Source organism: Myxocyprinus asiaticus, chromosome 25 (assembly GCF_019703515.2).
Source record: "Myxocyprinus asiaticus isolate MX2 ecotype Aquarium Trade chromosome 25, UBuf_Myxa_2, whole genome shotgun sequence".
In the NCBI taxonomy this organism is placed as follows: Eukaryota; Metazoa; Chordata; class Actinopteri; order Cypriniformes; family Catostomidae; genus Myxocyprinus; species Myxocyprinus asiaticus.
Genome location: NC_059368.1, coordinates 37,026,218 through 37,048,695, shown reverse-complemented (window position 1 = coordinate 37,048,695; position 22,478 = coordinate 37,026,218). Strand labels below are relative to the sequence as shown.

General features: G+C 37.6%; 1 protein-coding gene across 1 annotated transcript in view; it reads right to left on the bottom strand.

The window, feature by feature from the left end:
- LOC127415857 (heparan sulfate glucosamine 3-O-sulfotransferase 5-like) overlaps positions 1-21,326 on the bottom strand; it is a 55,815-nt gene extending 34,489 nt beyond the window's left edge. The window contains exon 1 of the mRNA XM_051654859.1: positions 20,826-21,326. The gene's annotated coding sequence lies outside the window, so the exon portion shown is untranslated. The remainder of the gene's footprint in view (positions 1-20,825) is intronic.
- Positions 21,327-22,478: the final 1,152 nt, after the last annotated feature.

Here is a 22,478-nt window from a genome sequence, read left to right as displayed (position 1 = left end):
ACCCAAAAATGAAAATATTCTCTCATTATTCACATACTCTGATGACATCCCAGATGTGTATGACTGTCTTTCTTCAGCAGAACACAAATGAAGATTTTTGAAGAAGATAGCGCTCTGTCAGGTCCTTATAATGCAAGTAAATGGGTCCAAAAGCCACATTAAGGCAGCATAAAGGCAGTCTTCTGAAGCAAATTGATACGTTTGTGTGAAAAATAAATAGAGAATTAAAACGTTATTAACTTTTAAAAAGCGCTTCTTGCCAGCAGCTGGCGCATCACGTAGCTATCGCGTGACGTAAGCGCGTCAGCGAGTTCATGCGAGAATTCGGAAGCGACGTTTATTTACAACAGAATAACGCACTTCACATGAGAGTTCGGCCATTTCAAACAGCATCAGAGCCCTGGACGGAAGCGCTGATTTAAAGTTAAAAATGTTTTAATTATTGCCTTGTTTCTTACATAAACCTATCGATTCACTTTAGAAGACATTCATTGATTGACTGGAGTCGTGTGGATTACTTTTATGCTGCCTAAATGTGACTTCTGGACAGTCAAAGTGCTGGCACCTGTTTACTTGCATTATAAGGACCTGACAGAGCTCTATCTTTTTTAAATATCTTAATTTGTGTTCTGCTGAAGTAAAACAGTCATACACATCTGGGATGGCATCAGGGTAAGTGAATGTGATGAGGAGGAGGGCATGGCCGGGCCGTGAGGGTGCGTGCCCAGTGCTGAATCAGCTCAATCAGCCGGGAGAGGGATAAAGAGGAGCCGGGGACGCCAATGAGGGAGAGAGAGAGATGCACGTGCCTGTGTGTGTCGTTATGTTTCAGTTCAGCGTCAAATTGAAGTTCTGTTGATTGTTCACTCCGGTTCTTGCTTCCTCCTTGGTAGGGAAGGCAGAGTCTGTCACAGTGAACAATGAGAAAACTTTCTTTTTAGGGTGAACTATTCCTTTAACGCCTATGCACCAAGGGGTCAATGGCCTAAAAAAAGGTTTAAGCCTGCTCTTGACAAAATGTGGCATTATTTCATAAGTAGCCCTTAACCTTAAAGGCAAAAGGCTCTTCTACACTTAATTTGTGACATGATAAATCACCTACCCAGCTCAAAACAATAAAGTGTACGAATTCTTATTGTTCCAGTGTGTGCAGCTTCAAGATAAGGCAGTCATTATAACAACATAATTGCCAAGTGTTGTGCACGTTAGTGTTTGTCTGACAGCAAACTGTACAAGCCTTGCTCTGCTTCCATTTGCATTGCTTTTCAGCTTCAGTATGACTCAGAGGGTCCCTTGATGTTCCTCTGATGCACAGCTTGACGTACAGAAACCAGAGTTACAACTACAGAATTGCAAACACTTCTGTTCCCAAAATATTTATCATCAAGTGAAGCAGAATGAGTTCAAGTTTGCATCCATACAGCTGCTCTTTGAGAAGAAAAGTTATTTCTGTAGAGGTTTTCCACTAAAGTCCCTTTTTGGGCAAGTCAGTCCACTCAGCGGCCATCTTGGGAATACTTTCGAGCAGCTATTTACTATAGATACAAGTGGCATAAAAGTACAGCTCCTATCAACCTGAATGGTTAGTCCGAGTGAAATGGTTGGTCAAGATTCAGATCAAATAACATACTTCAAATCAGCAGTAAAATCTGACAACAGTGGTATCATAGATTTAGCTTCTTTAGCTCAGATAACACTAAAAAACATTTTTCAGGCTGGTCCAACTAATGTGCTTGCGCGCCCTCAAGTTAACCGACAGGCGATGTCTGTATCTGAAAAGTGTTTTGCTATTTTATCTGTAAGTCGGGACTTCCTTATTAACCATACTGGGTATTCCAGTTTCACCCATTCATTTTAACTCTTTGGCAAGAGTTGTGTTCTTGCTAAATGTCATTATAAAAACTATCAAGGAACATTTTATTGGAGCCATATTGCAGATGAGCAAACGCTCTAAAAATGAAAACTTCAAGATGAAAAGGCACACATCAAATAGATTTATAGCTGCACAACGGAAGATTATTTTGTTTAAAATTTACAACAGTCCATTACTGAGCGAGTACATAAAAAGTCTTTATTTAAAACCCTGTCTTTGTCAAACTCCACAATTTACTAATTAAAAAATTGCATCTAAAAGACACTACAGGTACAAGGTAAGTACAAGGTAGTTCCCCATGAATGTATACTCATCTCAAGTTGTTTATAATATGCCAATTTCATTACACAGTAATGTATATTAATTTGTTTAGCAATTTTACTTTCAAAGAAAAGATTGAGGAAACTGTTTATACTGTTACACTGCACATTTCTTCATACTATTTTTTATGTTTAATAAAGTATATTTCATCCCCATCATTGCTGAATTCTCTATTAGTGTTTTTAGTTTACAGTTTTATTGTGTGCAGTGCATAGGCCTACTGTTGTAGTATTATGGTTCACTTGCATTGTCCACTCAGGCTGTGGATTGTAATGTAAAAATGTAGTGTCTTGAATTGAACACATATCAGCTATATCACGAGTTTCACCTCTAAAATTTATGTGTAGTACAATCAGGGGTTAAATTGGAATTTTTAATTGGGATTTTCTCGGTTGGACTTATTATTTCTTTTGCAGGCAGCAGTAGTCCAAGAAGTCTTTTTTTTTTTTTTCAGTGTTTTTCAGTTTATGTACCACCGTAGCACTGTTATCAACAGACTGCAGATCTCCTATTTGAAAATAAAATCTATTTTTGTCTTGATCAAGGGCAAGGATGTACTACATATCAACAGGACACTATACTGTAAAAAAAAAAAAAACCCTGTTAAATTTAGGGGAAAAAAACCGGCAGCTGTGTTTGCCAGAAATTCACTGTCAAAAATACGGTAACCACGTTTCAGGCTTTACGGGATGTAATTTTGATGCCTGTATATTTTACGATGCATTACCGTCAGTTATATTATAACTTCATACATTAACCTTCTGAAACTATAAAAATCTGCTTTTTACTTGATAATGACCGTAGTAATTACAGAAGGGCATGATGACATGAAGTTCATCAATAGTGGCTCTTCCAGGAGCAATGACCAATAACGGTGTAGAGACATCAAATATAACACAGAACACTCCAAAGTACATAACTGATATTAAAAATAAGAAGAAACATAACTATTCCCATGGGTCACACAGGGAAGTCTGGGAACGCCCGATTATTGGTTTTTACTGTAATTTTAACAATAATTTACCATAAAAAGTACATGTACTCTCTTGTTAAACATGATATACATTTCTACCGTTAATTATATGGGAAAATAATTTTTACATCTAAAAAATTAGTTTTTTTACAAATTGTTTCTGTAAAACTACATGTATTGTCTTTTTAAATATATTACAATTTTGTACCATATATTTTAAGGTGACTACACGTTTACCAATTAAGGGTTTTTTACAGTAGCATTTTTACAGTCTTTTACCGTTAAAATTACAGAAATTTTTTACAGTGGATGGAAACAGACTTTTTTACTCAGATTACTCAGGCTTAGATTGTTGATCCTTCAGAATTATAGGGGCATCGTCCGCATCATGAAACTGGCACAGGGAGTTTAAGATGGTCCCTATACCTCTCAAGGACACGTTTATTGTGACAAAAGTCTGATGTCTACAGTACTCTAGTTCTGCGGGAAATAGAGTAATTTCTGTATTGCATGTGTTGCCATTGACGTTTGGGATCCATCTGGATCCTAGTTTAATTATTATTCTTTCCTCTTAAAATATTACGTCTGTGGGAGTTTGCGTGTGAGCAGCATTTACACACATACGTACACGAACTTCATATTCTCCCCCAGCCGTCCATCCTTATCGCTCGGCCACGCCCTGCTCGCCACAAACACATTACACAGAGACACAATAAATTTTTTTTTTATAATAATAAAAAGTGCAAAATGCAATTTTACGGCTAGTAATAAACATTTATCATCTGTATACTTTCTCAGTTCAGAAAGTTAATTTTGAACTTTGGTCGCAATTCATTATTGTCACATCCTCTGCAATTTCCCAACCTCACCACCAGAGGTCAGAATCACTTGAATCCTGACTGTGATGATTCTCAGGTGTTTCTCATCAGCCTAATCAGTGTGGTCTATTTAAGCAATGACTGCACACTAACTCTGTGCAAAGTATTGTTTTGTTTTACACTGCAATTCTGAGCGTTCACTATATAATTCCTCTGTTGATTTTGTGCCCTTTGGATTTTGTTCTTGGATTTTCCAAGTGTATTGTTTTGCCTCTCTTTCTGACTACTTGATGTTTGATCCTCGTCGGTTTTTTACCATTCTCTGGATTACCTCTGTTGTTTGGCTTAATAAATATCTGCACATGGATTCCAGCACACAACCTCCGCCTGGTTCATCACAATTATAATTTATTAGAAACACTCATGTCCACAAACCATCAACATATCTAGGCGTCTGTCTATTCTTTTGTCTGTGTGACCTCCATTCAATATACAGTACATGTAAACACAGGACATGAAGGATGCTGAGCCATGGCTTTTGCAGAGGGGGAGGTAAATCCATTAGTTTACCTGTGAGGTAAGAGTTTCCTGACAGTATCTGCTATAATGAACAGTTCACTCATACCTAATAAATAATTAATCTCTAATTCATGGCACTCATCTGTGTCACCGCATGTTGACATCAGGCACACTGAAGAAGTTTTGTGAACTCTTGTGCATGTAAATGTATGCACGTAGTGAACATTTTAGATCGGATGGTTATTTTCTTTTAAAGTTGCATGATGGTGGCAAAGCTTAAAACTCTTGTTTAGCACAGTGGTTGATTGACAGGTGAGGGTGGTGCTTCGCTGCTGTCTAGCATGCATCAGGATGGATTAGCGTCTACAGTTCAAATGCAATGTGGTCACATGCGTTTTTGACTACCTCCGCTGGTGGTTTTAGTTTTATGATGACAAAATGTTTTAGTCCCAGTTTACACCTGAATATACTGCTAAACACTTGTGATTGGATCACCGAAATGCATCTTAATACCAGGTGTAAATGTGGTCTAAGACCTTGAAGAGTTTACACAACCACATGTCACAGAGACAGAGAGACACTGAATGACAGTGAACTCACACACACACACACACACACAAACTCACACATACAGACTATTCAAAACCTACACAAATGTGTTTACAAAGCATCTATTCAAGAAAGAGAGAGAAGATGAGTCAAATCCACATAGATAAAATGACTTAATACTTTTTATTCTCTCTCTGGCTCTTGTCTCCATGGTGGCAGCTTTGATCCAATGAGAGCATTTAATATGCCTCTCTGAGGAAGCCTCTCACACTCTCGTCAAGTAACTGTGGTAAGACAACTGAAGGGGGGAAAAAAAAGGGAAGGGAAAGTAGAGCTAAGCGTACCTCTGTCTATGTTTTATCTTAAGCAGTGGCTCTCAACTGGTTTTGCTTCAAGACCCAGAGTTTACATTGGACATCAATTGGTGACCCTAAACTCAAACACTGAAATGTATTAAATCCATGAATTTGTTTAAAACAGTTTTCTAAATAAACACATCAGATTAGTAGTGTTTAGGCTTGGGATCTTTTTCATGTATCGATAAGCAGACAATGAAATTAAACCTATTCAAGGCTACATACAGAAAAATTACAAAATAAACATATTATTGTTGTTCATACTCTGTACAACCTTTACTGGTAAGTTGTGTGTGTGGGGGGGGGGGGGGGTTGTGGGTTACGGGGATTTTTTAGGTTACACACTAGTAATTTCGAGGGTATTATGCTATAAATATGGTTTATGAGGACACCCCTAGTCCCTGTAATTCAAACGGCTTAAAAAACACACTATACAATATTTTTTTTTTGAAAATGTACAAATAACAAAAGGTTTCTATGAGGGTTAGGTTTAGGGGTAGGGATAGGGGATAGAATATATAGTTTGTACAGTATAAAAATCATTATGTCTATGGAGAGTCCTCGTAATGATAGGAGTACCAACGTGTGTGGGTGTGGGTGTGTGTGTGTGTGAGTCATATACCCCTGTCTTGTTCTAATGATTTTTAATATGCTTTAGGAACTCTTGTTTGTACTATATTCTTGCATAAAAAAAGTAGTTACACTGCCTACACACATACATGCTCCCCTTTAAAGTCATAACATGCATCAAATAACATTTGATTTATAAAAAGATTTTCTTTGTTTCATCATCCCTGAGTAATAAATGGAGGTGAGGTTGATCTCAGCATTTTAGATAAATTTTACATAGGCCATAATAATTCCACACTATAGGCACTGCCGTTGATACAGACTGCGGCAGAAGTTCTTTTATGCTACAATTTGAAGCTTCCGCTTTGCAAATGCAGAAGTATGATAAAGGCCTATAGAAGCATATCTAGATTAGCAGTAAAGTGACATTGCAGACAATATAACAGCATGTATTTGAAATTTTGGCAATAGAGTAGCATACCGGAGTTGACAGTACACTGACATTGCAGTAAAGTGATCTAATGATAAGATGATTGTGGTGATGGGGGCGTGGTCGTGTGTCTGTTTGCGGGAGAGAGGGAGTGGTGTGGCTTGTCAAACTGGTTGACGTGATTTCTAACAGCTGTTTCTTGTTACAGTGATAGCGGGGAGAGACCTCAAAAGCAGCCAAAACGCCAGAGAGTGGAGAGAGAACAACACGAGAGTGCAGCGACTGGCATGCCTTATTGTGTGTTTTATTGTGAAGCTGAAGATTTCGAGAAGTTTGTCAATTAAGAGTTTTTGTTACATTGAACTGACTGAAATAAGAAGAGCACTGAGAAGGCTGCACTCAAATATACTGAAGGCAGAAAATAAAAGCCTACCTGAAGCGTGCCACTGCTCCCCCGTCTCCTCCTTCCATACCCGAACCTTTAACGTGTGTTACAATGATTAAATGCTGTTCAGTATTATGGCCTGTAGATAAAAACTGTTGTACCAAGAGTTAGTTTTAAAGTGCAGTCTGTATTTCCTATAACTGACAAGGCTGACTAAAACAACAACAGCTAACGATCATCAACAACACACTTCTGTGGTACCCCTGTCATTAAAGCTAAGACAGGGCTCTTACCTGAGGACAGCTCAGCAGCAATGTGTTTTGCTTTTAATGATCTTTAAAACAGACAGCAAAGTTTTAACACACAAAGGATATGTCACCAAGTGCTGAGCATGAAGTCTTTACTCTAACTAATGATCATCAGAATGAAAACTAAAGGTTCCACAAACTTTTGAGCAGATTTTTCTTTTTTGATAAAGAAGCACTTTTTTAGCACATAAGGATGAAGCTAAATGGCATCCCTAGCAGAGCCCTCTTTATACTATACCAGGGGTCAGTATCCTTTTTGACAAGATGTGTGATTTAATTTTTTTCTTGTTACAGTAATTACTGTGCCACATTATACCCCATCATATATTGATTACTGGTTTGCTGGATGGTGGACTCTGTATTCCAGCACATGCATTGTGGCATTGTGGCATTGTGGTAATTCATATAAATTACCACCTCATTGTATAACTTAGAGTTCATCTCTTCCCTTAACCCTTAAAAGCATGGGTATCACCAAACATTATTACATACTCTGGTCTTTAGAGACCCAGCACGTATATCTATCATAAATGGATCTAAGCTACAAATATGTATTTTCTCAGGCACCTTTTGAGTCTAAATAGACGCACAACTTTCATAATTTCAGTAGTACACCCAAATGACAAGAGCCAAATCATACTGTTCATGTGTTACACTTGCTATAGTTTACTTCCTTTTCCTCATCAAATAGCAATGTTAAATTTAAATCAAGTTAATCACTGAAACAACAGCGCCAACTTTATTAACAAATAACCTGTATAATGTGTATGTGTTCACACAAATGGGATACTGATAATATACTACTGTTGCATAGAAAATCTACATGATTTAGCAGTCACTTGTATGAATATAGTACTCATTTGTCTTGTAATAAACAAAGAAAGAGATATCCTGTGATAGTAAACTTATAGATAGATATATGTATGAAAATACATATACTGTCCATCCCTTTTCCTTATTCTTTTATTTACACCAGTATCCTTCTCTCTGTTATCTACAGTACACCTCAAACTTAACTGCTTTACACCAGAGGTTCTCAAACTATGGTGCACATATCACCAGGTATACTGAACTAAACATATAAATTGCCACATAAAAAAAAAAAAAAAAGGGAATTTATCTGATTTCTTATCTTTTCATAATTTTATTAGTTTGTGCACACAATCATTAGCTTTAATAGTTCACGTTCTAACTGTGGTACTTGTTCTAAAATGTTTAAGACCACTGCTCTAGAACCCATTGGGTACATTGAAATATAAATGCATGCATGTCTATCTATTCCTCAATGCAATATCATTGTGTAATACAAAGGCCAAAGTGAAAAAGTATCCAGAACAAACTGCACACGGTGTAAAATAAAGCAGCTCATTAATTTAAGTAAATTATTATCTTCTCACTTCCTCGCTAGTATTTTATCTCAGCAGTTTCTAAATGTCATTAATCTCTGTCTGTGATGGAAAGCCATGAAATACGCTGTATAATGCTGAATAGATCTGCACAGATTTTACATGAGTTGTTCAGGATCAAGTGGTAGGAGAAATAATCTAAATGAATGTGTTTGGCTACATGTCATTGCCCCTTTAAATATGAAACCAAGGACTACTGTCATGGGAACCGGGTGTAAGTGAAGCCATCACAGGTCATCGTGTTTAATGGTGTGACTCATCTCATGCAAACATCTGCTAAGTGCTCCATCAGACACAGAACACCTATCTTTTATGAGGGGAGGGAGAGAGAGCGAGAGAGTGAGAGAGAGAGAGAGAGGATGAGGGCAATTTTTTCTGAGTATAAGGTCACATTACTCCATTACTCCTCATCAGCATCACTAATGCTTACACACACACACACACATACACCCCCCCCCCCCACACACACACACACACACACATGTTGGTGTGGCTTTCCTTATGAGGACTCTCCATAGACATAATGATTTTTATATTGTACGAACTATAGATTCTATCCCCTAACCCTACCCCTAAACCTAACCCTCACAAAAAACTTTCTGCATTTTTACATTTTCAAAAAAACATTGTTTAGTATGTTTTTTAATCGATTTGAATTATGGGGAGACTAGAAATGTCCTCATAAACCACATTTATAGCATAATACCCTTGTAATTACCAGTTTGTAACCTAAACAAATGTCCTCTTAAACCACCCAAACCCGCCCCCATTAAAAATGTACATAATGTAAGCATTTCTGAACATAAAACCTGTGGAACATTGAGGCGAATGGGCTACAACAGCAGAAGACCACATCGGGTACCACTACTGTCAGCCAAGAGAAAGCTGAGGCTGCAGTGGGCCTACCCTCTGCATGTTGCAGCAGAAATCGAGATTTGTCAGACCAGGCGATGTTTTCCCAATCATCTACCGTCCAGTTTTGGTGAGCCTGTGGCCACTGCAGCCTCAGTTTCCTGTCCTTAGCTGACAGTAGTGGTACCGGAGGGATCTTCTTCTTCTGTAGCCCATCTGCCTCAGTGTTCGACGTGTTGTATGTTCAGAAATGATTTTCTGCATAGCACTGTTGTAACGTGTGGTTATTTGGGTTACTGTCAACTTTCTGTCAGCTTGGACCAGTCTGGCCATTCACTTCTGACCTCTCTCATCAATGAGCCGTTTTTGCCCACAGAACTACTGCTCGCTGGATGTTTTTTGTTTTTCTCACCATCCTCTTTACACTCTAGAGACTGTTGTGCATGAAATTCCCAGGAGATCAGCAGTTACAGAAACACTCAAACCATCCCATCTGGCACCAACAATTATGCCACGGTTGAAATCACTGAGATCACATTTTTCCCCATTCTGATGGTTAACGTGAACATTAACTGAAGCTCCTGACCCATATCAGCATGATTTTATGCATTGAACGGCTGCCACACAATTGGCTGATTAGATAATCCCATGAATATGCAGGTGTACAGGTGTACCTAATAAAGTGGTCAGTGAGTGTATATTTCTGATCTCAACTTTTACATAAGTAAAACCAAGTTAGAGCTCAATGGTAAATATTTTAACTGAGAAAGGTCCGAGTGTGGAAAACGCAAAACTAATGAACACTCTTTTGCATACTCTCTCTCTCTCTGGTTCTCATCTCCGTCTGCAGAAGACACCCTTAGAAGTTGCCATAGCAACAGCTCCACCAATAAACGTTATTGGATACACAACTAATATGACCTTTACATGAACTCATTTTTAAGTGTGACCCGTTTTATATTGTAGTGAAAAACGATCAGGGCTCTTTATAAAAAATAAGGTATGCTGTGTTAAACCAATAAAATCTTAACAATGAAAACAAGCATTTGTTCTCAGTTAACACCTGTGACGAGGAGGAGGGTGTGGCCAGGCCGTGATGGAGCATGGCCGGCACTGAATCAGCGGAGAAGCGAGATAAGGGGCAGCCTGAGACACTGGCTCGAGAGAGAGAGAGACGCATGCAGCCGCGCTGCATGTGTGTCTGTGTGTCCTTATGTTTTATGTTGTTTTAAGTTCATTTATATCATTAAATTTACGTTGACTGTTCAACCGGTTCCCGCCTTCTCCTTGCCCATCCTGAACTACATTACATTGGTGCCGAGGGATGCGCTGTCGTGGAGTCCTCGCCACTGCCATCCGCCAGGGGAGCAGCCGCGGCTGTCTGCCTGGGGACGGAGGGGTCGCTGCCGGCCGACGAGAGCCGGAGGAACCGCGGCCGTCTGCCGAGAAGAGGAGGAGTGGTTCCGTCCACCAGGGGTCGGAGGACTCGCTGCCATCCACCAGGGGAGGAGCGAGCTGGCATCCGCCAGAGGGCAGAAGAGCAGTTGAGGACCGGGCGACAGCGTATCCAGGAGCTGGCAAGCAAGTTCTTCTCTCTATCTCCTCTCTCTCTCTCTCTCTGTGTCTCCACTTGCCTTTCCCTCTCCCCACGCCTCCCCTTGTCTCAGGAGTGTGACGAGGAGGAGGGCGTGGCCGGGCCGTGATGGAGCACGGCCAGCGCTGAATCAGCTGATCAGCGGGAGAGGGAGATAAGGGGCAGCCAGAGATGCCGGTTCGAGAGAGAGAGCGCTGCATGTGTGTCTGTGTGTCCTTATGTTTTATGTTGATTTAAGTTCATTTTTATCATTAAACTTTACATTGACTGTTCAGCCGGTTCCCGCCTCTTCCTTGCCCATCCTAAACTGCATTACAATACCATTTAACAATGTCTGATAATGAGAAAGAAATCTTTTATATGACATTCCTGACTTTTGTGGCACACTGTACTATAAAAGACTGTTTTTAAAGGAACCTCCCAGGCCACATATACACACACTCTCCTAAAGAAACAGTGCACTCTAAAGTAATGCTTAGGTGTGTCAGTTTTTGCCATCTCTGTGTTCCCTTATTGAGTTACAAAGAGATCAGCAGTTTGAGATCAATGTTAATGTCCCTTAGCAATGAAGTTCAAACAGAACGCCACTAAAACTCACAGCCACACCGGTGCTCAAATATACCAACAGCAGCAGCTTATGAACCTAACGAGGACTGCTAAAATTCTATGTGTTGAATATTAGAACATCAGCTATGTAATAGCTTGTTTCATTGAAGTTATCATCACTGCCAAGCAATTTACCTTAAGCAACAAAAAACAGCAACGTCTGTAACAAAGAGTACTAAAAAGATACCATGATGGACATTGTTCCATTGTTATTTTTTTATTTTTTATTATTATTATTATTACTTTGACATATACCATGGTAATACCATGGAATTGGAATACCATGTAGGTACTATGTTGCATATCAAAGTATGGTATTATTATCTGATACCACTACTGTGCCATGTAAGGGCATAGGTTTGGTTTGAAAGTTGGTAGGGACATATTGCAATAATGAATAATGATACTGAGAATTTTTAATAGTCATTAAAATGAAAATAAAAACATATTATAAAGTTAAAGTGTTTTTTAAGTGATAAAATTGCCCAAATGTTGGTCGGGACATTTTCGATTTTCTGAAAGTTGATAGGGATAGTTGATAGTTGATATGTCCCTATCATCTCTACCTAAATCTATGCCTCTGGTGCCATGGTACCACTATGAAAGACAGAGAGTATTTGGGGCATTAGGGATGAATATCATGGAACAAATCAAATTAATTGGAATTATGGGAAACACTTAATTTTACAGTACTATTCTACATTTACGTACTACATAATTACAACAACTACGGTAATTTCTAGGTCCTAACCATAAACCTAACCCCAACCCTAGCCTTAACCCATATTAAGTACATGTAGTTACCTAATATTACTCAGTACTTTCTTGGGTAAGTACACTGTAAGTATACTGAAAGTACATGTACTGTAAAATAAAGTTCAACCAAATTATGAATCATGAAAATAGAAAAATAATTCAGTACTCTGATTCATCAGTATAAACAATATACGCTTAAAAATCATTTCTGCTACTGTTAGCCATGTTTTAATTTAATTTGCATGAATTGCTTTAATTTGATTGTAAAGGGGTCCTAATCAGTTGAGCTATTCAACTTCAAACCTAATTGATTACAATGGTATGACATCAGATTTAATATGTTTGTTTAATCAATGGTTTAAATGGCCATAGCTGATATTTTCCTGTTCAGCAGCTGTTAATTCACAGTTTTTGAATTAGTTAAATAGAGAGCTCCTGTAGAACCATGCTACATGCTTCATTTGGTGTAATAGAGGGTAGGTGGAACACAACTAAGGGATTTAGCCTTGGAACCGAGTAGTTGAGTATCTATGATGGTCACCTTAGCCATTTTTCTTTGCCTGTAGGGACGTGAAGGAGAAGCTGTCAGCTCAGAGAATTGACAAATAGCCACATTCAACACTGTGAATATCCCACATCTAGAAAACATCAATATCATGTGACTAGAACCTCGACTTGTGTGTAAAAGTGTGCTTGTGTGTAACTGCCATTAGCACCACCTAACAGATATTCCCACCTAGGGTTGGGTAAAAACAGGGCTCCAGGTTTATACAAAACTGGTTGTAAATACAACCAAAAATAATTAATTGTGACAATAATTTAAAATCTAGTCACTATTGGTGACAGTCAGGAACACTGTATGCGGTGATATGTGGTTTCGTCAGATATCATCTTTGAGAGCTTGAATTACATCTTTAGAGCACGCAGCAGTGTGTCTTCGGCTGCTTTTCACCCTCTCTGTTAAGATTAGTGATGTGTTCGTGAACGAATCTGTTTTTCGGAATGAATCTTTGTTTTGCTTGTTCATGAACTTAATGAATGAATCAGTCATCTCGTTCATGAACGGAGGCTATTTGTTCGTTGAGTTAAGTAATCTCATTCAACAAGAAAAGGGGCTGGATGAATTATGAATAAAAGTGAGTGATGACCACACATTACAATGACATACGGACATTCTTGAATCTCATAATTAATTTTTAAGCTAGTATTGTTGTCATTTTGTATAGCTTAACATAAAGTCATGCTTAGCAGTTTACAATATGATAGATATGCTTTGTTGTCTATTGTGGGGAAATGCATATGAAGCTTTAACACTCTGCAGTGCTTAAGTCTCTTAGTAGAATTGCAGACACAAAATTTAATTAAGGATCATTAGACTTGTTCCGGTCGTGAATGTGCTTTTGATTTGATGCAATTATTTGTTCAAAATGTAAAAGACGGTCATTTGTTACCATGTACTGGCGTAAAGGTGTAATCTGCAGAAATGGTCAATGAAAGAATCAATAAATGAATCTGAACAATTTTTTTTAGGTGAATGAATTCAAAAGACTCGAGTCAATGGGATGAATCAAAATCTCCACCAATAGTTGAGATGAGCTTGCTGCACGCAACAACAAACAGCACAAGCCATGATGTTTGATTCGCGAATTAATCTTTTGAAATTGGTCTTTTTAAAGAATCAGCCGAAAAGATTCACATTTTTTTAAAGTTTCGAACTCAGGTGTGAGATAGTTTGAATCAGAGTCACTTTCTCAGCAACTCACACAGTGAATCAGCTGTCAGTGAGTTCACAACTGGCTCTCACTGAACCGCCAGTCTTTTTTTTTTTTTTCAGTTATGTCTGATTTAAATTGAGAACCGTTACTGTGATTTGTACTTAATTACAATTAATCAGTAATTAGACTGATGTTGAATCTAGATTAACATCAGTCCAATTACTGATTAACTGTTCATATAACAATGTCATTTAAGATATATTCACAGCCGAGTTTTCTTGAACTTAATTAATAAATGGTGTTTTAAAAACATTATTGATTATTATAAAGCATAATGGATATCACAAATTTAAGGAAGAACTTGGAAGATTATTTTAAAAACTTTAAAAAGCTTGATGAGTTCTTGCTGATTTTGACTGTTTTGCTAGAGAAAAGTGAAAAAAGTCTGTTTTAACAATGCCGGATATTTATGACATGCACGCTGATGATCTAATGTTCATGAACTGCTGCTCATTTTGATATATGAAAATGTTCCCTTTGTAGTGTTTATATAGTAATAAATTGTAATTGTAATATTTAAATTGATGACAAAAACAAGGGATAGTGTTGCATGTGTGATCCTCTATTCATATTAACCTAACCTTTAAACAGTGCAAAAACAACACCCAGCATTCAGCTGTGAATGAGAGAACAAACCCATTTACAGCTCCCTCAGTTATTACACAGCCTGGACACACTCTACTGCTCAAAATATTACACATGCATTTTTCTGCTGATGATTTACCACAAAATACCACATGCTGTACACACTCTACTGACTCAAATACCACTGAACACCTCTATACATTCTATTTCTGTCAAACTGTTAGCAAAATTTGCCCTCATTTAGAAAGCGTATTTTTGTATACAGTGTATAATAGGGGGAGAGACATCCTTTTAGAGTATCTAAGTCATTCACCAAAGCCTTTCAAACAGGGACGCAGCAGCCTTGGGGTTGGGTTGGGGGCACTTACAACCCACCTGAACTTTGGCAAACATGAAAACACGCACACATCTACTAAACGTAATATACACAGTATAGCATACAGAGAGACTGGATAGAAATGACTACCAATATAGAATCATTATTTTCCCACCAATGATAGAGTCTACATTTCCAGGTGTAGAGCCCCTGCAGCAGGGTGTCTGTGTGACGTCTCGGCGGTATACTCACTCGGCAAAGCGACACCACTCTCCCGTTCCTGTTAGGGTTTCCAATCGATTCTCCCCACTCAGTGATGCACCCTCTGAGAATCATTTTGAAAGAGCCTTGGTCATAGGTGATTCTATTCTAAGAAACGTGGAAATAGAGACTCCAGCCACCATTGTTAAATGCATTTCCGGGTCTAGAGCGTCTGACATTAGCTCAAATTTACAAGTGCTGGCTAATGCTAAAAACAGATTTTCTAAAATTGTTTTTCATGTTGGAACTAACGATGTCCGGCTTCGCCAGTCGGATATCACTAAAGATAATGTTAAAGTGGTGTGTGAACTTGCAAAAACGATGTCAGACAATGTAATATGCTCTGGCCACCTCCCTGCTCATCGTGGTGACGAGGTTCATAGTAGATTCAGTAGAGTCACTGAACGGCTGGATGTTTGAGTGGTGTCTGGAGAATAGCATAGGATTTATAGACAATTGGAAGAGTTTTTGGGGTAGACCTGACCTGCTAAAGAACGACAGACTCCATCCCTCCAGTGAAGGTGCCACTCTCCTCTCTAGTAAATTGGCTCATAGGCTTAATAGTGATAGTATTTGACTAACTGGGGCCCAGGTCAGGAAGCAGACAAACTGGTTAATTTGAACATCTGCTAGCTGCCTTGAGACGTCACAAAGTTCACATAAACTACAACACATAGAGACTGTATCAACTAGATATCATGTCTTCATCAGCCAACTAACAAAGGACAATGCATCTCTATGAACTTCTGCAGTTAATCCAGAATGGACTTCAAAGACATTAGTCATTAATCTTAAAGTTAAAAAATGTTTATTTTTTTTTTTAAAAACACTGGACCTTAACGCTTAATTTACAAATTTAAAACCATGACTTGCACTGCACACAAATAACTAATATTGGCATTATATTCATGCTGTATAGCCAGATGGGAACTGACCCCCATAGTGAGCCTGGTTTCTCCCAAGGTTATTTTTCTCCATTAACCAACATCTTATGGTGTTCTGTGTCCCTTGCCAGTCGCCTTCGGCTTGCTCACTGGGGTTCAAAATACAATTATTATTTAATTATTTAATTTTATACACAATTTACAATCATATTTAATACAATTACACAGTGATGACTATAAATATCAATGATGATATTTATAAATATTACAGTTTCATTGTCTGTTAAAGCATGATTTTCTGTAAAGCTGCTTTGAAACAATGTGTGTTGTGAAAAGCGCTATACAAATAAAAATGACTTGACAGATGTATCTCATTAATTATGCAAAGACAACAGCCAATAGCAAGTCCTCAAGCATAAACAACAACAGATGTGACAGGATATTCCTGGTAAGGACTATAATTTGTTTTAATTTTAGCACCTGACATTCATTTAAATAGATGAACCGTTAGATGAGCCGTTAGGACCATGAATAAAACTGGATGAGAACGCACTGGCTAGCTGTCGCTGTCATTCTATGTTGTTTGTAGACGTGTGTAGTAGAACCATAAGGAGATGTTTCCTTATACACAAGTCCAGATGTTTATGTAAGTAGTTATAAATTAGGTGATATGATTTACATGATAGTCATAGAATGATCATATACTGTTATGCACAGTTTTATCAAGCTTACCAAGTAAAATAACAGGGTTAAACATTCTGTGTGGGTTTCATGTTATTCTTCTTTCAAGAGAGAAATATTCACAGTAAGACAAGATTAATATCGAAGATCAGTAATAAAGGCACATATTGCTTTTTATCCTATTACTGGGGATTAGGAAATAACTTTAACTCTTACCTCTTCAAGTCACACAATGTCGATGGCAATATTCTGCTTTAAAATCGGTATAAAACACAGGGCATATTGTGCTTGCATAACGTTGTTGAAAGCAGACACAAACAATAAAAGACAACCAAACGATTTAACAGACACATAAAAAAGAGGGACCAATACACAAGAGCATGCAGTTGAACCCATAAAGTGTTCCAGTAGTATCCGAAACTGAAGACAGCTGCCTCATCAAAGGTATGTGTAAACTGTGAATATAATGACAAGTGCCAGACTCTCTCTGTGCCGGTGGCGCAGAAGCAGATTTTAATCTCTTTAGTTAGATTACATCAACATTTGAACTATGTAAGGAGACAGTTTTTGACTAATATTTATGTAGATAAATAACTAGCCAGTCACCATGATTTTGACAATCTTGTGAGCTGGTATGGTAAAAATTGTCCACATCTGACTGCGGAATGTTGTTGTGATGACAACCCCCCCACACTTCAAAACTGGTGCTTTCAAATGATTTAAAATCCTGATGTAGAACTGATTCTTACCCCACTTAAGAAGGACTGTAAGGGGTGTCAGCACATCAAACCATCAGATTCAAAGGCATGCAGTTTATATCCTGAACAATATGAATTATGCAAAACTGACAAACTACCCCTACACTCATAATAAAATTAATAATTTTAAGATTAACACATTTCAATTTCATAACAAAATTCCATCAAATTACTGTATGCATCAAGAATCTCACATTTAACCTCCTGAGAGCCGAGCGTGACTGCTGTGTGCATTTTCCATTTCCCTTTTTGATTTGTAACTAGTATAACCTAATAAACATGCAAAATAATAATAATAATAATTTTTTAAAAATCTAGAGCAAATAATTTTCCTTAAAATTTTTGTCCACAAATGTGGACAGTGGGACTAAGTTCTGAAATGTTAAATCATATCAAGCTATAGAAAGTCAGATTTAAATAAAAAAAAATTATAATTTTTATCAAATTGTTTATGTTTCCAGGAGTGTTGGTTATTCATGTTTTTTAAACATTACAGATATTACAGCTGATTTTCTGTAAAGCTGCCTTGGAACAATGTGTATTGCGAAAAGCACAAATAAAACTATACAAATTATGGTGATAATGTGATTACCATTGTCCTATGTCTTCCAAACAAAGTATACAAAAATACAAAATAAGTGCATACAGGAGCACTCTTGTTGTGAAATAAAGCAGAGCCGGAGCTGCCGTTCCACTTAAGCAAAACTTGCATGTCAGAGTGTCTTTAAAGGAAAAACCCCAATGTTATATCTTTAATGCATCCTTTATTAAAGTTCAAATAATAAGGAAGCAGGTTGTGTAATTAATTACAAACTCCGAAAACTGGCTTTTCTCTGTGCGGTCAGCGCCTCTTCTACGAGTCGCGTGAAGTGACCTGATCTAAGCAGGAGAGATTGAAACTCCACCCGGCTGATACATACTCTGGCACGGGGACGCTTGTCCCTCGATAACAAGATGATTTTTTTGCAGTGATTTTTTTTCTTAAATAAAAGTTGTTTTTTTTTCTTTAATTCGGTAAATGTCATTTAGTGGTATTTTTAAAAGATGATTTTGTCCTCTTTATTGTTAGCAAGCACATTTAATAAAACCTTTTAAGTCAAGGCACAAGCTGAATAGTCAGTGAAGAGCTAATGATTAATTGTTGCAATAATCGCCTGAATAGTCGAATAAACATTCTAATAATCGTTGGATTAGTCGATTATCAAAATAATCATTAGTTGCAGCACTAGAGCCGATGTCAGGCTGGTTAAGATGCTCAAACAAAAAGAGCAACGTTTCGATAGCACCTAAGTGTTTATATTTTTCGCTTAAAAAAACACCAGATCCCTACTTATACAATGGAGCCCAGTTACACTGCATTAATCATCTGAATAATCTAATAACAAATTCTACAATGATCTGCATTGGCTAAGTGTTACAGCTGAAATTAGGAAGAGGTCAATCCCAGAATCCCCATTATGGAAAAAACAAAGTAATGATGACAGATTGAACAACAAGTTAACACAGCTGCACCGCCCCCACACAGTAATAACAGAGAGCATCAAATACATGCTACGCCACAGAGAGCAAACATAGATATCAAGGCACCAGCAAACACAAGAATGAATAGAGGAAGCCCCATATGGGATGGAGAGTATAAGCAAGCAGAATATTTGATGCTTTTCAACTGGAGTTCTCTTCTTGACGTTAGAGCTCCTTGGAGAACACAAAAGTAAAATGGACAGCCAACCTCCAGTAGTGCTTGTGCTTTCTGTCATAAACTCTCACCACATTCACAAGCACTCACGTAGTTTCATCTGTAAACTATTCGTAAGTATGATAGAATACTAAAAAGACTAAACAGCTCCTGTATAGCCAGCTTTTTATCAGATACAAAGTAAAATAAAATAATTAAGCAGACTGAAGGTTAGGTTGAATTCTCTATCATGTACCATACTCCTTACGCAAAGAAAAATGATCATGATATCAAACACAATCATATTCAGCAGTATTTTCTTTGGAGACTTTAATAATGTGATTCTAAATATGCATAATGTGTTGTCATATACATTGCTATAGTAAAAAAAAAAAATATGAATATAAATATGATTGAATCAACTTGAATTCATTTGAGGCTACATGGCGAAAGTATTTTTAAGGGTCAGTTCAGGTGGAAAGGTAAAACTTTACAATTAGGTTCTATTTGTTAACATTAGTGATGCATTAGCAATCTTGGACAAAAAAGGAACAATATTTTTGAATGCCATTTATATATCTTGGTTAATGTAAATTTATAAAAAATAAAAATACAATTGTTCATTGTTAGTTCATGTTAGTTCATAATGCATTAACCAATGTTAATGTGTGTGTGTGTGTGTGTGTGTGTGTGTGTGTATATATATATATATATAGATAGATAGATAGATAGATATTAATATATACAGTATATATGCAGTTTATATATATATATTTTTAGGCACTTAAGATGTTTCACACAAACATTTGTCTTAAGATGGTTATTTATATCCTCAGCTTTAGTGTGTCAATAGGAAATATACATTTTAGATTCCCAAACATTATTTTGCAAATAGAAAAGATTAGAATAGAAGAACAGGGTGCTCTGCAAGAGATGGCATTGCCCACAGAGCCCCCCACTGAACATCGAGCCAGTCTGAGATTACATATAGAGACAGAAGCAATTGAGACAGCCTAAATAGATAGAAGAACTGTGGCGAATTCTCCAAGAAGCTTAGAACATCCTATCTGCCAACAACCAAGAAAAACTGTGTCCAGGTGTACCTGGGAGAATTGAGGCTGTTTTAAGGGCAAAGGTGGTCACGCCGAATATTGATTTAGCTTTTTTATGTTTACTGGACTTTAATATTATGTTAATTGATAAATGAAAACTATTTATGGCATTATTTTTGAAGACATCCTCACTATGCAACATTTTTCACAAGTGCCTAAAACTTTTGCACAGTACAGTATATATATATATATATATATATATATATATATATAAACTGTATATATTAATATATGTTGAAATTATAACCAATACAGCCTAATTACCGGCAAAATACCGGTTGGAATAGCTCTTTAGGGATGGCTACTAACTGCACATGTTCTAATTTTGATTTTTAATCAACCAAGGCACAAACATACTGACAACATTCTATTATTCTGGAAAAACACTTTAGTGTCTTGCTATGTGAGAATGGTTCAAAAGTAATGGACTTGATTTACTACCCAGAAAACATGCAATCATACCTGTTCGGCATCCTCCGTGGGACACGGCTATTCTGTGAAAGCGCAGGTGTGCAGGTGTTGATGGGTCAGTAGATGCTCAAGTATAAGCATCACAATTCCTCTTTCGGAGCGCTTCGGACAGGTTAAGCGTCACTTACCGAGACCAGTCCGGGACCACAAGAACTTGTAAACGTAAAAAGCAGATTTACACCCCGCACCTTAAACAAGCAGATGAAACAGGGAGTCTTTCGTTGCCCTTTCTCATGCGCCAGGTGAACGTGAATATCTCATGTTCCGTCACTCCCGGACGTGCGAGGGAAATATGTGCACTCTCAGAATGAAAAACCCTCTCAATTGCACCACATTAGCCTCACTTGTGTTCGTTTAATGATCAGTTTTTAAAGCTGCGTGTATCTGAGCGGGAGAGGATTTTTTTATTTATTTTTTTGCGTTCGTTTCTGTTCCCTGGGTGCGCCCACCGCGGACATCAGCTAATAACAGAGGAGCGATGATCCGCTGCTGGGCGTGTCCGCCACACTGGATGAGCTCCAGACCGGTGCAACGTTAATAAGGGCGGAGGATGGAAAGTAGGGGACATGCGTCTTAGTAAAGCAGTTTTCTATCACAACCATGCCTTCAAATGTGAGATCTTTCCATGCTTTAAATATAAAAACGACAATGCTGCAAAATTAAAATATGCATTCAAAGTATAACAGAAAGTCTCTTTTGAATTTTGAGGTTGATCTGAGGTTGCATGACATGATACATAGGGTTAACAAATAACATGGCCATTTTTATTATTATATATTTTCTTAATGCAACATTAAGATTTTAGGTTAAAATCGCTGTCCAAAAATTCAAATTCTGTCATAATTTTCTCACCCTTATGTTGTTCCAAACACGTATACATTATTTGTATAGAATACAAAAGGTGTTACACAGAATGTTAGCCTCAGTCATCATTCACTGCATCTTTTTTTCTATACAATGAAAGTGAACAGTGACTGAGACTAACTTTCTGCCTACCATCTTCTTTCGTGTTCTGTATAAAAAATTTAAAGAAAAAAAAAGTCTCCTTTTGTGTTCCAGAGAAGAAGTCATACAGGTTTGGAACGTGAGGGACAGTAACCTAAATGATGACAGAATTTTCCATTTTGGATGAACTACTTTTACACGACAACGATGTACTAAAAACTGAACAATTTTTCCTTTGCGTTTTTGAAAAGTTTTGCGTACAGACGACAACGTTGTCAAAACGATCCCCGTTCACACGTATCTGCGAAAACGACTAAAAACGCTGTATTATGCATGCCAGGCCAGTAGTTGGCGATGTCACTTTATAAAGAAACACTACGCGCCTGCGAACGTAAGCATTCTTCCACAGAGCGGTGAATACAAACAATGAAGATGGCGAAAGCATCGAGCAATTTTGTCTGGACGGACGATGAGGTTGCTTTATTACTACAAGTGACCCTGGACTATAAAGCACGCCACCTTTTTAAGGACTCCAACTGGTGATCTCATGTTGGTCTGTTCGCCCTGGAGGTAAGGACGAAGTTCATGCCTATAGACTGAGTTATATATAGTTATATCGTTTTCAAAAACTTGCACTTTGAAACCCGTTTTCAAAAGTTTGTGTTTCAGGCCCCAAAACACCATTGTTGTGTAAACGAA